A 19331-nucleotide genomic window follows, 5' to 3' on the forward strand; every position below is an offset into this window, starting at 1 on the left:
TAACATATGGTATAACACTTACATTATTATCGTTGATGTCAATAGACCAACCCTTCGTCACTCCTCTATATATTTCTATATGTCTCATTAAATATATCCCACAGTCTGTCTTGTTTGTTTGGTCTTGCCAAGGAAGCTTTGGGGTCGTTATCCTGTATTTCTTAACTTTTTCCGCAATTCTTTGTATGCCTTGCATTTCCAAGAAAGTCGAAAAACTATCTAGTTGTTTCCTCAAATGTACCAGGTCAGCGAAGATGAGGTCTTCTTTTGTGACATGGTAGTTTCTCATGTCTTCTTCAAGGGATTGACAAAATAAGGTGCAATCATACTGCAGATTAACCTGCAAAATAAGGGTGGAGACTCAAAGTCATGAACATTGAAGGATACATATCACAAAACAAGAGAAGCACTTACATGTGCAATGGATGAGAAACAAATTATTCGTGGTTCATGCCTTGGCAACCTACGGCATTTGGAGTGCACAATTATGGACCAAGCGTCCACCACTTCGCTTGCAATTTCTTCACCCAGTTTCATTGTACGAAATAGATGACGGGTGATATTACCCGGTGCACCTTCGTACAGAACGTCACTGCAAAATAGATTCATTTAGAAGACCATAACTAACTAATTTCATATTTCAAATTTCTAAAAGCATGCGAAGTAACTTACAATGGAGGCAGGTCTTCATCAAACACAAAATCGGTGAATCTCTGTTCCTTGTTGGTTATTTTGTGGTCCAACATATCCGCAACCTCTTTCATGTAAGGGGATCGAAGGTGCACAGGAATTTTCGTGATCTTCCTCTTCGGATATTCTCTAATGTTGATGCGTCCCCCCCCCCCATCATCTTCATCTTCATCTTCACAAGATTCAACGGCCTTAGAAGCCTCAACCCGTTCCTTGCCTTCACCCTGATCATTTGGTGCAACAGACTGAGCTTGGGGTTCCGCAACATGTTCCTTCCCTTCAACCTGATCATTTGGTTCAACATGTTGAGCTTTGGGTTCCTCAACATGTTCCTTCCCTTCACCCTGATCATCGTCTTCAATGGTGGGTGTCTGCAATTTGTCTACCTCATCCGGTTCCTTCCCTTCACCATGATGATCAGTTGGTTCAACAATGGGTGAGTCATCTGTGTTGGGCAGAACTGCATCCTCAGGTTCGTCTTGTTGAGCAGGGGTGACTTGGCTTCAATGTGCTGAAATGCAACGTCTACATCTTCCTGTTCAACAAGGAGTGATTGATCTTCAATGTCCTGACCTACAGCCTCAAGATCTTTCGGTTGAACAAGGAGTGACTGAGCTTCATTGGGCAGAACGGCATCATCGAGATCATTCGGTTCAACTAGTGCTGGTGGATTGTCTGCATTGTCCTCCACTGCAGTCTCACAGGTGTATTGAACCGGGGGACTATTGATTTTCAAGCCCGCACACTGTAAAGTGTCCCCAAGTGCCTCACTTGGAGGATCTTCCACACCTACACGAACCTCACCATCGTTCACCACCTTCAAGTGTTTCATGAACCCTTAAGACTCTCTTAGGTTCAGGAAACCGGCCTCAAAAAAAGGCTTCGGATCGATGTTGCGTTTCTCCAACTCCCCTGATAGGTAATTCAGCTGTTGGGCTGTATCTTTAAAAGTTTGCAGGATTTTGGATGTCAACATCTGTACATTATGAAAAACAGATTTCATTAATCTTGAAAACAGGATAATAAAGAACAATGGGAGTCAATTTCTTGTTTCCACATACCTCATTATCGTCTTCTTTTACTTCAACCGAGTCAACTGGATTCTCGGGTTGTTTACCTACTAGGCGCGCCCTTGCCCTGCCTAGCCGAAAACCACCGGCACGAACTTCTAAGTTGGTGAACTCTAACACTATGACGTCATCCCAACAAGAGATTATTGGAAATTTTCTTTCGTAGGGTAGACGTTCACCTTCCACAAAAACACCATCTAGGTAGCAAATCTGGAGTAAAGGAATGGGAAACATGTTTGAAAATATTTGATATCTATAAATCATATACAAGAGAGGCAACATTACTTACCAATAAAAGGGTTATAGGTCCATCGAAATATGGATTTTTATCTTTACTTGCTTTTTCTTTCCAACTTCTTACACTGTCAAGCAATCGTTGAAGTGTGAAGTGGCACCAGTTCAGTTCCTTTATGTTATCAACATCCATTAAGGATTTGAGAATTTTGAACTTGAAATGAAAAAAATACATGTGTCAGTATTCACAAATACAATTAGATATATAATAGGTTTGAATACATGTTTACCTGGCTCGTGAATTTTGAACTGGACATAAAAAACTTGAGACAACAAAGACAACGAAGTCGATTTTGAAATCGTTGTCTGCACTTGTGTTACTTAATATCTTGGGGATTATAAAAAGTGTTTCGGGAGCTTTTGAGTCTTCCCCGGTCCATCTGGTCTTCCAATCCCTCAAGAAATTATAAAAATCAGGGTCCTTAGTTTTGTCCCCCCCAACGGACTCGACCACGTTCATTGCCCCTCTAGGGAGGTTCATCACCAGCTGTACGAGATCTTCATCGATAAGGATCTCCTCACCGTTGGCCAATACCAGATAACTCTTATCCGGGTCAAAAGCTTGGATTACGTGTCTGGAAAAATGTGCAGGGCACTTGGAGACACCCATTGTAAGAAGAGAACCAAACCCGATTTGCTTCACGGCTTCCCTCTGTTCTACGCTCAATTTAGGAATCAGTTGAGCAAGGCCATGAGGTGATGATCTTGTTAGAAATGTCAGTTTACGTTTCTTCATGGTTTTGTTTTTTTGGGGAGATGGTGGTAACTCTTCATCGAATGGTGTAGTACACGGAGAAAGATTAGTGGTTTATGGGTGTGGTTCTGGTAACTCTGATCGATTGTTGGAGTGGAGGTAGGAATAACATTGGGTTTTTTTTGAGGGGGAAAGGTGGTGGTATAATATCATCAAAATGTTGAGTACCTGCAGAAATATCAGTAGCTTCGACAACAACTGTGGAAATTGATTCAGCAGTCGATGACGACTTCGTATTCGTCTTCGGATTTCTCTTCCTCTTCCTTTCATAAACCAAGTTATTAAACCTCGAAGTGATTATTTTTGGTGGGATAGCATAAATCAGTATTCAACTAAATAAATTGAATAAACATGTGTAAAATTAGTATAAACACAATAAGATTAACCTACCTCTCTGGTTTATTGTAGGGATTGACGTTGGATGCAGGATTGGGGGCAGTTTCGTTTTCGTTTATGCTCCTACAGACTTGCAAGACGACCTCTCGGGAGTCGATGATATCCACTTCCATGTTATTGACTTGGTTCTCTGACATCTTCAGAAGAAATCCTTGTAGAATAAAAGAAATCTCTAGGGTTTCGACGTTGAGTGTTTGGATGATCGCCGGGAGATAGAGAGAGAAGAATATGAACAGTTGCTTATGAAAATGAAAAGGATGGAGAGTGGGATTGTAGCGGGAAATTGAAATTATATCAACAAGTAATGGAAGCGAATAAATATTCGTTCGATATCGTAACTTCTTAAAAAAATTCATAAAATAAATTGAAAATAAAAACTATTATTTGAAGCGAAGATTTATTCGCGGGTTGTAAATGCACGGGTAAGTGAATTTACATGACAGGCAAGTGGTCCTCTCATGGGAGGGAAGGGGGTTTTACATGAATGTCAGCCTAAAAATGTGTGAAACGAAGAAATATTCGCTTTCAATCGTCTCCTCGTAAAAAAAATAAAAAAAAGAGAGTGAACTAATTAAAGCGAATATTTGGTCGTTTCATGCATGTCATTTTAAATTAATTGAATTAACATTTATTAATAAACGGAAATATTAAATTAATAAAAAAAAATAGTATGGTACTTGAAGCGAAGATTTGTTCGGTTGCTGCATGTCATCTTTAATTAATTGAATTAATATTTAATAAATGGAAATATAAAATCCATGTCATTTTGGTCTTCACATGCACGGATAAGTGTATTTTCATGAAAGGCAAACGGTCTTCTCATGGGTGGGTTGTGGGGTTTACATTAGGTTATTATTAAAATTAATTGAAGCAAATATATCTTCGCTCCTGAGGGTCTCCGGGCCAAAAAAATTAAATCAAAAAAACAACAAAAATCTGAATGAATTAATTGAAGCGAATATTATATCGCTGCATTTGATTTTCAATAAATTAAATTAATATTTAATAAACGGAAATATAAAATACATGTCAATTTGGTCTTTACATAGACGTGTAAGTGTATTTTCATGAAAGGCAAGCGGTCTTCTCATGGCTGGGTATGGGGGGTTTACATGAGGGTCAGGGCAACGGGCGTGGAAATCTTCGCTCCCATCGCATCTCACCCTTCCTTCTGACACGGTGCCCTGAGCGAAGATATCTTATTTCGGTATCATATGATTATTATATAATTTCCTGGCGTTAACAGGCGCTGCCGTTAACAGCGTCTTGTGTGAACCCGGGATGAAACCCAGATTCCGGATTCTCCCTCCCTCCGTCTCCTACCCAGATTGTTTTATTATTAAAATAATAATGCTGCAATCTGATTGGTCCGCCACAGGGGAACACGACAATCGGTAGCAGAAGATCTGGGCTGCTGCTGATGTTGAGGTTTGATTCAATCAAGGGTCTTGTGTTCAAGACTTGGTAGAAGGAGAAGAGTAAAGGAGAAGATGTGAGGTATTCTAAAATACATTTTTCTTCTTTAATTATATATATAATTTAGCTAACTTATTATTAACAATTTGTCAATTATAAAAAAAAATTAATAATGGTGAAATATTAATTTGTTTGTTATTTAGATGAATAGTCTCAAACACAATTTTTCTTTAATTATATATATATATATATATTATATATATATATAATTTTAACTAATTTATTATTAACTAATTAACATAAGTAATTTGATAAAAAAAAATAATAATAATAATGGTGAAATATTATTTATTTATATAAATAATGTCAAATTGTTTCATTTTATATTATTTAGATATATCAAATTGTTAAATCGTACTTTACCTTCGATAAGTTTGATTGAGATTTCCAACATTTTTTTAAAACTTTCAATTTGAGATTCTTAATGTTAAAATTATACAAAATAAATTTTGTTGAACGGTTTTCATTTGCAATTAACTTATTATCTACATGATATTCATAAATAAATAAAATATTCGAAAACTTTTGTTGTCCTCTTCAATTTAATAGTCAACTTTCAATTCGTTAAATTTCGTTAGTTAAATTAGTAATATAATTTTTTTACTTATTTATTATTTATATATATCACATAAATAATAAATTAACAAAATTTAAGAGGTTAAAACAAAATTTCTTACCATTTTAATTTTGAAATCTCAAATGAGTTTCACAATTTGAAATAGATAATTATCTATTTTTAGGTTGTAAATAATATATTTTTTTAAACCATTTATAAAATAAATTATGATAATATTTTTTTAAGAAACATTGACTTAGAGTCAACTAGAAAATACGCAAAAGGTTACACGTTCTGGTTCTGGAAGCTATGGGCCGGCTGATTTGAAATCAAACGGTACCGTTTAGTATGTAATGGCAAAGTTAAACACAAGGAGAAATGAAAATTCGAATACAAAATTAACGGACTGATTTTTAAATATAATTTTTAAAAAGTTAATTATTATTTAAGGCTCGAACTTCTTACGATTTTATCAAATAAGATTCGAACTTTGAGTTCAGCAATTTGGTGTCGAACTATTAAATATTTTGTCGTTTAAAGTTTTCACAAATGGATGTTTAGCCCGCATGTTCTAAATAAATGACTTGACATTACATTGTTTTTATTTATTTATTTTTAATTTCTTTTTATATCAAACAAAACCTAACTACCCTCTTCTCCACATTCTTCATCAAACTCAGCATTTTCTTCCATCTCCTCCTTCAAAGAATCACTTGGATCATGTTCTTCTTCTATCTCCATTGTGGTTAATTACTTCTGTTCCAAAAACTTCATTTATTTCTCTTTCTACTTGAACTGTATGATCCGTTGTTGTTTTTTTAAATGATCTATACAATTTTATTATGAAATGGATAGTCGTTTAAGCATAACGACAAAAACATAACATTTGTGGAAAAAAATCACACAAATAATACAAAAATTAACGTGTGCGGAGATCTTCCAAAAGAGAAATGAGCTAACATAATATTTGTGAAAAAAAATCACACAAATAATACAAAAATTAACGTGTGCGGAGATCTTCCAAAAGAGAAATGAGCTCTCCGACTAAATTTGTCGGTTTCCCACTTCGGACCTCATATAATGTTAGGATGATAACACTGTGAATGATTCTGTAACGAATATAGTTGCTCAAAGCGCGTCCATATAAAAACTAGAAGAGAGAAACGACAGTAACAAATGAAAACCTAAACCTAATGCTGATAAATTATATAAATATAAGAGTCCCTGAAGATATGATAAAATTACATAAATTTATTATTCTTTTAATTAAAAACAAAGTTATCGGATTACAAAGCTATTTATATAACTTTGATCCATCATTGTACACATTGATTAATTTTTTTTTATGAAATTACATTTCTCTCACTTATCTTCTTGATTTCTTTCTTCTTCTTGCAACTGTTCTATCTTCTCATCCCCTTCTCTTCAATTTCTCCATATATCCATTAGAATCGTCACATTGGTATCAGAGCTAAAAGACCCTCCGACCTCATTCAAATCTGTGCAATTTTTTTACTCATCAAGAAGCAACTTCAAGATCAGATCAAAATCAAAATGGTGGGAACTAAATCAAGATCAGATCCTGAAGAATCAAATACAGAAACAGACGAATTATATGTTTGTGTCAACGTGCTCAACAAAAAAGTAAATAAGCAAATCAAAATGCTTGAGCATACCCGAGGATTTAGTATATAAATTTGAATTCAAATGAACAGAACAACAAACAAGAACCGAGGAAATGATGAAACAAATATTATGAAGACTTGATGAACTTTCGTAAGACAATCAAGATCAAGATGCAAGACGTCATCACAATCCTCAAGAACAACCAGGCAATCCGGATCGAGATGTAAGACGTCATCACAATCCTCAAGAACAACGAGAATTCTATGATGTCAACAATTATGATCGTAATCCAAGGGACATGAATAATAGACCTTACTATATACACAAAAGTTTCACCAGAATCGACTTTCCTAAATTCGACGACAATGATGTTGATGGTTGGATTTATACAGCTGAAGAGTTTTTTGAAGTCGACAATACTCCTCTTGAATATTTATCCAAGAATTGCTCGTCTACATTTTAAAGATAAGGCAAGATTATGGTATACAAATTTTCGAAATCATTTAGATGCAAATTTTGTTATTACATGAGATTTTCTTAAAACAGAAATTAAGAAAAAATTTGGACAAACAATTTTTGATGATCCTATGAGTGAACTAATGAATCTCAAACAAGTCGGTCTAATTAATGAGCATCACGATAAATTTATTGAGATTTCATATAGGCTTCCCCTAATGTCGAATGATTACATGTTAAACTGTTACTTAGGTGGAATAAGAAAGGAAATTGCTAATTCTGTTAGACTTTTACATCATATTTCATTGAATGATGCTATGACAATGGCTAAAGTTCAAGAAGCAACATATGAATCTTTAAAATTCTATCTACATAATAATGGACCTCCTTTATTACCCACTCTTAAGCCAACAAAATTTCAATGGAATAATAATAATCGTAGAAAGGATTATAAGAAATTGGATCCCAAGTTTATGGCAGAAAAAAGAGCAAAAAATGAGTGTTATTATTGTACTGAAAAATTTAATTATACTCATAAATGTAAAGGAGAATTTTATATGTTGGAAAATTCTGAACTTATAGATGAATCAAAACCTGAATTAGATGATCCACTAGCTGAAGATGTTGATGAACTATCGGGAATATCCTTGAATGTTATCAATGGACCATCATCATATAGAACTCTTTGTCTTCCTGGAAAAATAGGAAAATAAGTGTTGAAATACTAATCGATTCAGGAAGTACACATAATTTCATTAATTTTAAATAACTTTCTCATATTAAAGACAAATTGATTAAGACAACTACCTTTTCAGTATCTGTTGCTGATGGAAATCAATTACCTAGTTGTCTTATGTATCAACAGATATCATGCACTATATAGGATTACGAATTCATGACAGATCTTAGAGTACTAACAATGCCTAAATATGATGTTATATTAGGCATTGAATGATTGGTGTCACTTTCAAACATACATTGTGATTTTTTACACCAAAAATTCTCATTCTTACATAAAAATAGTAGAGTCACTCTTAAAGGAAATTCTGATGCTGAAATCTGTAGTATTTTAGGAGCTCATAATTTTAACAAATATAAGAGACCCACTACTATACTAATTAATGATCCCTTCAAACCTCATTTAATTAAAGAAAAATTTGATTCAATGTTAGACGAATTCCAAGAGCTATTTCAAGAGCCAAAAGGATTACCTCCACATAAACCACATGATTATTGTATCCACCTAAAAGAGGGATCAACATCAATTAGTCTTAATCCATACAGATACTCTGCAATACAAAAAAAAAAGAAATAGAAAAATTAGTATCTGAAATGTTAGAACAAGGAATTATTAAACATAGTCATAGTGCTTTTGCAGCACCAATTATTCTGGTCAAGAAAAAAGATCACACTTAGCGTTTATGTGTTGACTATCGTAAATTAAATCATATGACAATTAAGAATAAAATTCCTATTCCAATTATAGGGGAGCTTTTAGATGAATTATATGATAGTCAAATATATTCTAAGCTTGATCTTACAGCAGGATTCCACCAAATTAGAATGAACCTTAATGACACTCACAAAACAGCTTTTAAGACACATGAAGGACTATATAAATTTCTTGTTATGCCATTTGGTCTTACTAATGCTCCTTCTACATTTTAGAGTTTAATGAACACTATATTTAAGTCTTATCTTCGAAAACTTATATTAGTGTTCTTTGATGATATACTGATTTATAGTATAACATGGCATGATCATTTAATGCACTTAAGAAAAGAATAGACTATTTTTAAAAACATCATAATCTATTTTTAAAAAGATCTAAATGTACATTTGCATGTAAAAAGATAGACTATTTGGGACATATTATTTCAGCCCAAGGAGTTGAGGCTGATCCTGATAAGATAAGTGCTATGCAAAATTGGCCTATACCATCTACGCTTAAACTTTTAAGAGGCTTTTTAGGTTTAACAAGGTACTATAAAAGATTTATTTGTAATTATGGTCTTATAGAAAAACCATTAGTAAATTTATTAAAGAAAGACATTTTTAAATGGATCAACAAATCAGAAATAGCTTTTACAAATCTTAAAAATGCAATGTGTTCACCCCCAATTTTAGGACTCCTAGATTTTAAAGAGACATTTATAGTAGAAACTGACGCAAATAATATAGGCATGGGTGCAATTCTCATATAAAAAAATAGACCAATTGCTTACATTAGCAAAGCTTTAGCTCATTCTAACAAACTATTACCTACATACGAAAAAGAGCTACTATATTTAATATTTGCAGTTAAAAAATGGAAATTCTATCTCCAATTTAAACCGTTTATCATAAAAATAGATCATGAGCCCCTTAAATACCTTTTAGAACACAGAATTAATACAATTAGTCAAGAAAATTATCTCTACAATTATTAGGATTTAACTTTACAGTTATGTACAAGAAAGAAAAGAATAACATAGTGGCATATGCCCTCTCAAGGAGAGAAGGGCAATTGTGCGCTTTCTCTATATACCAATCTCCTATTATTGACCAAATTACAGAAACATGGAAAACTGACATAAATATGCAAGGGATAATTTTAGACTTAAAAAACGATCCAAATTCTCATCTAGATTTTACCTACCTAGACAAACAACTTAGAAGAAATGGAAAATTGGTAGTTGGTTACAATAACAGATTAAGACAAGAATTAATTTAGTCTATGCATTCTTCCTCTGTGGGAGGATATTCTGGAGTGCTTGCAACTTTCAAGAGAATGTAATTGTCCTATTTTTTGAAAGGAATGCTAACAGATATAAGAGAATTTATTCGAAATTGCAATATTTGTCAAATCAATAAAACTAGTAATACACTCCTTAATGGTCTTTTACAATCTCTTCCTATTCCTAATCTTATTTGGACTGAAATATCTATGGATTTTATAGAAGGGTTACCTAAATCTCAAGGCAAAACTATTATATTTGTAGTAGTTGATAGACTTTCAAACATGGCACATTATATGTCAATTAAACACCCCTATTCTGCCCAAACAATTGCTACTGTTTTTCTTGATTCGATTTTTAGGTTACACAGAATGCCTCAAGTCATTATACACGATAGAAATAAAGTGTTTTTAATTTCATTTTGGAAAGCATTCTTAAAACTACAAGGAATTACTCAAGCTTTATCTACAGCCTATCATCCACAAATAGACGGACAAACAGAAATCACTAATAAATGCTTAGATGCATGGTGGGACAATAATCAAGTTCGTGGGTTAAATGGTTACCTTTATCAGAATGGTGGTACAACACAAATTTTCATTCAGCAATTGGTGTATCTCCATTTGAGCTCGTATATGGTCACCCTCCTCCCGTTCATGTACCGTACTTAGAAGGGGACTCCATTAACAAAAATGTAGACAGAAGCCTGCAAGCAAGAGAAAAAGAAATTAATTTAGCTAAGTTCCACCTTTTGAGAGCACAAAATAGGATGAAACAAAACTATGATTAAAAAAACACAAATTTTCAGCACTGGAAGTAAGAGAAAAAATATACCTGAAAGCTCACCAATATCTACAGCTTACAATGACTCAGAAACGTCATCACAAACTTCGACCTAAATTTTATGGGTCATTCAAGATCATTGAAAAGGTTGGTCTGGTAGCGTATCGAATTGAACTGCCACCCAATGCCAAAATTCACAACGTCTTTCATATCTCACAATTGAAGAAACAAATCGGGAATAATCTCACGACTCCAGATTTATCGGACATAAACGATTCTACACATATACCTACAGCAATATTAGATGAAAGATTCACTTTGAGAAACAGAGAGACAATTCACCAAATATTAGTTCAAAGAAACGACAACGAACCTGATAAAGCTTGTTGGGAAGATGCTGACCAGATTGCGATAGATTATCCAGATCTCAACTGGAAAACCAAAGGGAGACGAAGAAGGCGATGTGGTCGTCCGCCTTCAAATGGAGGGAGTATTGTAACGAATATAGTTGCTCAAAGTGCGGCCATAGAAAAACTAGAAGAGAGAAACGGCAGTAACAAATGAAAACCTAAACTTAATGCTGATAAATTATATAAATATAAGAGTCCCTGAAGATATGATAAAATTACATAAAGTTATTATTCTTTTAATTAAAAACAAAAGTTATCAAATATAACTTTGATCCATCATTGTACACATTAATGAATTTTTTTATGAAGTTACATTTCTCTCACATTGTCTTCTTGATTTCTTCTTTCTTTTTGCAACTGTTCTATCTTCTCATCCCCTTCTCTTCAATTTCTCCATATATCTATTAGAATCGTCACAGATTTACAATGGTCATTTGAGATTGTTGAAGGTTCTACGATTTCTCTCCAACCAAATAACCCACCAGAAAATAATGGGGATATAACCCTATTGTTTCAGACCCGCAAATCTAGCTCCTTCAATCCACATTTCCCAACACACACTAATAGTTTCCGGTATAACCTAATGAATACCAGTAATACTCCAAAGAAGACTCCAAATACTAGCGACACCCTTATAATGTAAAAGGAGATGAGGGGTCGTCTTCACATCCTTAAAAAACATACGACATCGACTGACTAAGATAAGACCCTTGCACATACACTATCATTAGTAAGAATACCACCGTGGATCGCACTCCACCCGAAAAAATAGATCTTTGTGGGAATTTTATACTCTCATAATTTCTCCCAGCACAACTCAATTGGAACAACTCTATTAAATAAATAATAACAATGTTCCACGTCATACTTGTACAAATTTCTCCATCGCATCGTACCCTGGTTCAACGGAGACACCCCTTTGTTGGCTAATGATAATAATCTATCATGAGAAGAATTTTCCTCCAATGATAACCTCTTTCTATATCTGATACGATGCGCAAACCCTTGAGAGGGATGGTCGTACATATCTTTTACCATGACTTCTCTACAAATAGTAATAGATGCCAACACGGGAAAGAGAACAACAAAACTCTTATCCGCACACCATGCATCCTCCCAAAAACAGATAGATGAACTATCGCACACGATAAACAAAGAATATTCACGATAACTTTTCCACATGATTAATATTCCACTCCATATGCTACATCCCACAGGACGATTGTATATTTTTGTAAACCAACAAGACCAATCCAACCCATATTTGATTCTAATCATATTTACCCATAGACTTCCATGTTCCAAACCAAATCTGCACACCACTTTGACAATAAGGCCTTATTAAAAGCACACAGGTCACGAAAACACAAATCTCCTTCATCTTTGAGAATTTTTACTTTGTCCCAACTAACAAGATGTGAAAATGAAGACTTAGAAGACCCCCATAAAAATTTACACATTAACATCTTCATTTTTACTGTCACGCTTTTAGGAATCACAAATAATGACATCATGTAAGTAGGCATGGATTCTAACGCGCTCTTGATGAGGACCATACGACCTCCTTTAGAGATTAACTTTCTTTTCCACATAGGGAGTTTTTTTTCAATCTTAGAATACCCACCAAACGAGGTCTTCTCCTAAACGACACAAAACTAGAGAAGAAAATTTCAAATTTGCCAAGATTAACAAGAAGTTCTGAGTAAGCGCCAAATAACCATAAAATATCAAGAAGGTGCTTGAAATTTCTACGGTAAGCCTGAATCATAAATAGCGTATCATCAGTAAACAATAAGTGAGAAATGGAAAATGGCGCTCTCCTCGATCCACAATCAACTCCATGTATAAGTCCATTGTTTTCAGCGAAGATCATCATCCTAAAAAGAGCCTCCATGAAAATGACAAACAAAAAGGGGGACAATGGGTATGTCCGTTGTTATTACTTCTATTCTTTTTTCTGTGATTGCTCCAAAAACTTCTCTTTCACCTGAAACTGCATCGTCCTTGCATGATATTGAAAACAACAATTCTTGGAATTATAGAGACCTAGATGGAATTATAGAGACCTAGATGGAATACTTAGAGGTCATTTTTCCTTTTAATACCGCAAAAATAGAGCATATCTGGATACTCAACAACCTAACAACAAACAAACATCACTCCAATACAATTTCAATCTCCCATCTCAAAAAGTTCAAATTGTCAAAGAGAATGAACCCAATTATTGGAATGGTGGATCACGTAGCAACTTGTCTTTAGCTAATCTAGATGGTGGATGGATAAATTAGTGCATGGTGTTGGGTCATGGTGTTGGGTCATGATTGACACCCGCTTTTAATTCCATCGATATAAACAAGACTCTCCTTTATCTTAAATCAGTTAAAGTTAATGATCTTTGTTCTAAGAAAACAAAGACTTCTCTACCATAGGAATGCAACACTGATAGAAGTTGGATGGCTCATGAAACAAACCAAGGAAACCAATATAAGGATTAAGGTTACTCAAGCTATTTTTGTTGGAGGTCTCCGCCTTTAGTGGTTACTCCTCATAAATTGGACCTTAACATTTTTCAATTTTGAAGCCAAGTAAAATATGGCACCATCAGAAATAAAGTCTTGAAATGATATCTATTCAAATACAAGCACCAAAGACTGGCCATCATCATAGTCATTTATTGTTCATATTCAAGGATCTCAACTCCAAAATGCACCAAACCACACTTAAATCTTGATTATATTGATAAGAAACCCATTTTAAAAACACAAAGAATTGCATGTTCTAAAGAAAAACATAGTGACCGGGAAAAGAAATTTCAAACATCGGACATTAAACAATCTTTATCTCTATCGTAAAGCTTTATCTGACAAAGAGATTCTTCTGCCTCAAATAACCGCATTAACATGGAAATGTCGATTTTTCTATCTAATGGTAGAGAATAATATTTATTATATTGATATTTCTACCCTCATATAGAAGGGGATGGAAGAAGGGTGGTTATTTGAAGGAGGAGATGGAAGAAGAAGATAGTCTAATGAAATTGGATGAATAATTTGGAGAATATAAAAAAAAAACAAAGTGATGAAATTTTATTTAAAAGAGACGGAGTTTAAACATTCATATGTTCAAAGCCTCAAATGGAAAAATATTTGATAGTTCGAGCCAAATGGCTAAACTCAAAGTTCGAGTTCTATTTGGAAAATCGCCCAAGTTCGAACCTCAAATGTTAATTGGGCCATTTTTAAAAAGAAGTAATATATATTTTAAAAGAAATAATTTTTTTTTTCAAATGGTCTAGGATATAAATCATTTAAACATAAGGATAAATCATTATATGAAAAAAAATCCATAAAAGTAAGAAAAAAATAAAACTCTTAGATCCTAAAAAAAACAAATAACTTCTTGATTGATTTCACCAACTTTTCAAAATGAATATTAAGTTCGATGATTTCTCTCAAACTAGATAGTTCACTAGAAAATAATTGAGATAATAACTTAAATATATATTCCTCCTATATGAGTCAATAAAATTGTTCCACGAAAATCTTAATTGTCGCACAGAATAATAACCTCCCAATTATTTGTCATATTTTTCAATTAAGAATAATAATTTTGAAAAGAGTGAGTAACACTATTTCCTATTTCATTTTAAGTCATTTCAAGTCATTTCAAGTCACTTATTTCATTTTAATTCAAAACAATAAACTCTATATATGTCTCTTTATAGATTTCACGCAAACAAATTATAAATGAATAATTATATAAGAAAATATATTCAAGAAATAAAAGTAAAGGTGAAAACAAAGCAGTTAAAATTTAAAATCTCAAAGGTGCTATGCTTATTGTATCATTTTAAAAAAAAAATTCATAAATTTGGTAATAGATCAAATTGTCAAATTGGGACAACTTATTGAGTCAAATTGGGATTCCGGACCTCTTATTTTAAATCTTACAATTTGGGGCTTTTATTGTTAAAGTTATACGAATATAAATTTTGTTATAACTATTTCAAACGCCGTTAATTTTATAATTTATGTAACATTTATAAATAAATATATAAATAAAAGACCAAGGTCACTCATTTAACTACATAAAGTCATTAGTTAATACCCTCACTTCCATAAAATTCAGTAATCTTGATTACATCCATATTTTATTTGTTTATTTAATTAAATTCAATGTAGATAATAAGTTATTTTCGTCTCGTTTTTGTATAACTTTAACAATAAAAAGTTTAAAATGGTGAATTTTGAAGAAAAAAAAATTAAAATTTATATTGACTAAATAAAAAACCAAAATTTCACAATTCAACCTTTGTTCATATATAATTTTTTTAATTTAAAGTGTTCTTATTTACTATCAACTTGGTAAGGTCATTGATAGTTGAGCTATTCCAAATGTTAATATCAGTTTTTCCAAAGGAACTCAAATATTTGATTGTGCTTATTTAAGTAAAATAAGTAAATATTATTAAAATTAAGACTTTAAATAAGAATAAAGTAAGGAATTTTAATAAAAAAAATATAACTAATTGATGATAAGATAAATAATTCCCATTACACAACCAATTTTTTCTCTATATATTAATCTAAACAAGGTAGAATTGCAAGATAAAATTTATTCTATTTGAATATTCAACTATATATACAATTACAAAAATCTTAAATAATAAGGAAAATACTTAGAAAAAGCACCCATTTTGGTACCGGTTTCGGAATAGCAAAAATAAGGAATGTTTAGTTTTGCCTACATAAGGAATCAAGGTTTGGAACGTAATCTAAAAAAAAGGAAAACACGGGAGGAAAAACAAATGAGAATGTGGATAGTCGGGTAAAAGCTCGTTCAAATGTCCCAAAGAGAGCATCAAATGAAGCGTAGTCAGTCTTTACTTAAAAAGTCTCAAGCAATGCCCACAAAGTCCCAAGCCTTTTTGGACCAAGCCAACAACGATTGCACGATTGGAGACAAGCCTTTCCGTCTTCTAGTTTGGGGGAGTAGATAAAAAAGGAATAAGAAAAACTAGTGTAATGGAGAATAGATGATTAGGAGTCCTTTCCCATAAAGTAAATGATAGTCCTACCCTTTGATTGACGAAATTTCTCAATCAATAGCCTATTTCGAACAAAGGATGGATTAGGAGACATGATTCAAAGAAAGATGGAACGAAAAACAACGTTCCATATTGCCGAATTATGAGAGCCATCTAGAACGCTTCAAGGTTAGACATTCAGTTCGATGAGGACAAGTAGGAATACCTTTTAACCTTCAAGTCTTTGACCTTAAGACTAGGGACTGAGCAGTTAATAAATTTATTTAACATACTACTCAAATTAAAGGAACGGAAAGACCGTGGCTTTTCAAAGTTAGAGACTACTGCCACCAAATCATCTTTGTAGTTGCTATAGCGTCATCTTTGTAGTTGCTATAGCGATTGGCTTCTAGAGGTGCACCAGATGGCTCACGAAGAGCGAGGGGACAGGTTCCTCCAAAAAGTAGGAATCTGTAAGGAATGATAGGACACATAATAAGGACCTAAAGTGTAATGGCACTCAGTTATTAAATGAATTCTATTATATTAGGAATGTTAGTGTCATTTTTTCATATAGCGGATATGAAAGTTTTGATTCCGGGCATCCGATAAGACTGAAATGGGGCTTGTGTCATTTTTCGTATAGGTGGAACTCCAGCTTAGCTTAGTAGCCTAACTTTTTATACTAGCACTAATGGATGCTTCTGATCAATATAACAAGAAGAGGAGTAAAAAAATATAATGAGCATCTATTTGAGTCAAACATTTCCAAGATTTAATTCCAGATTTTCCAAGTATGAAAAAGTTGCACCTTGGATCGTTTTTCTATATAATTATTAAAGTTTAATGACTTATATGAACTCTTAGGTAAAATTTAAGAACTTGGTTATATTTGTTCATTAAAGTATATAAAGTAGTCATAAATTATTACCATTTCTTGTGTTGCCTGATGGTTGAAAATGTTCACAGCATTCATCCGGTCACATGATCAAGACTTGGTAAGAGAGAGATGAAGAGAAAGAGAAATTTAAGGTATTTTAAAATACCTTTTATTAATATAAAATATTTCAGATTTATATATTAATAATAACTTTTGAATCAGAGTTCAAGACATGGTAAAGAAGATGAATTAGGTATTCTAAAATACTTATATTTTTTTATTATAAAGCAATAAAACTTTAGTTAATTTAGAGAGGTATTTGTTTAACAATATTTAGGATTATTAAATAAAATGATCAAAGTAGTCTTAATATTTAATAAAAATGAATAAAGTACTACTTTTGTGTGATCCATGAAAAAAAAAAAGTTTTACTAGACAGTATACTATAAAACAATTTAGAATAGTAGCCTCCCCAATTATTTATCATATTTTTTCCAATTAAAAATAATAATTTTAAAATTTATTTCATTTTAAGTGATTTCAAGTTATCTATTTCATTTTAATTTAAAACAATAAACTCTGTATATGTCTCTTTATAGATTTCACACAAACAAATTGAAAATAAATTATTATATAAGAAAATTTATTAAAAAAATTAGGAACTGATATATTTATTTTCCTTGAATTGGGCCTTTTTGGTATTTTTTTTTTTGAATTGATTACAAATTAAGAATTAAAATTTTATATATTTAGATAATTAATAGTCAATAAATTTATTTGTAAATATTAGTTTAAAGGTTAATTTGACACAATTAATGTAAAATATATATTAAAAATAAATAATAACCTTTAATTCAGGACTTATTATATATTATTATTTTCCTTGAATAAATTATCACCATTTCTTTCATGGCCTGATGGTTGAGGTTTGATTCAATCAAAGGTCTTGTGTTCAAGACTTGGTAGAAGGAGAAGATTAAAGAAGAAGATATGAGGTATTCTAAAATACCTTTTTTCTTCTTTAGTTATATATATATAATTTTAGCTAATTATGGGGATAGTTTGTCAATTTGATAAAAATAATAATAATAATAATAATGGTGAAATTTATTTTTTAAAATAAATAATGTCAAAATGTTTCATTTTATGTTATTTAGTTAAGTCAAATAGTCTAAGGTATTCTAAAATACATTTTTTCTTCTTTAATTATATATATAATTTAATAATTTTAGCTAATTTATTATTAACTAATTATCGGGATAATTTGTCAATTTGATAAAAAAAAAATAATAATGGTGAAATATTAATTTATTTAAATAAATAATGTCAAAATGTTTCATTTTATGTTCTTTAATTATATATATATAATTTTAGCTAATTTATTATTAACTAATATAAGTAATTTGCTTATGGCTAATTTGTCAATTTGATCAAATAAATGGTGAAATATTATAAGTTTAAATAAATAATGTTAAATTGTTTCATTTTATGTTGTTTAAAATTTAAATAGATCAAATTTATTGAGATTTTGAATATCTTTTTTTAAATCTTTCTATTTAAGACTTTTATGGTTAAAATTATACAAAATAAAATTTTATTTAATAATTTTCATTTGCAGTTAACTTATTATCCACACATGATATTCATAAATAAATAAATAAAATATTCGAAGAGTTTTATCACCTATCCTTTGAAATTTAATAGTGAAATATTAAATTCGTTAAATTTCGATAATTAAATTAATAATATAATTTTTTTATTATTATTATTATATATATATATATATATATATAATAATAAGTTAACAAAATTTAAAATTGTTAAAGACAAAATTTCAATTTGGATAATTTCAATTTAATCCAAATTTAAATTTGAAATCTCAAATGAGTTCCACAATTTTAAAATAAATAACTATCTATTTTTAGATTATACATTTATAAAATAAATTATGATAATTTTTTCTTTTAAGAAACATTGACTTACAGTCAACTAGAAAACGCATGGCGTACGCGAAAGGTTACACGTTCTGGTCCTTGAAGCTATGGACCGGCCGGTTTGAAATCAAACGGTACCGTTAAGTATGTAACGGCAGAGTTAAACACAAGGAGAAATGAAAAGTGGAATACAAAAATAACGGACCAATTTGATTGGTCCATATTTACACGCGTCAACAAGAAACTCCCTTATACGTGACTGA

Source organism: Impatiens glandulifera, chromosome 1 (genome assembly GCF_907164915.1).
Source record: "Impatiens glandulifera chromosome 1, dImpGla2.1, whole genome shotgun sequence".
NCBI lineage: Eukaryota > Viridiplantae > Streptophyta > Magnoliopsida > Ericales > Balsaminaceae > Impatiens > Impatiens glandulifera.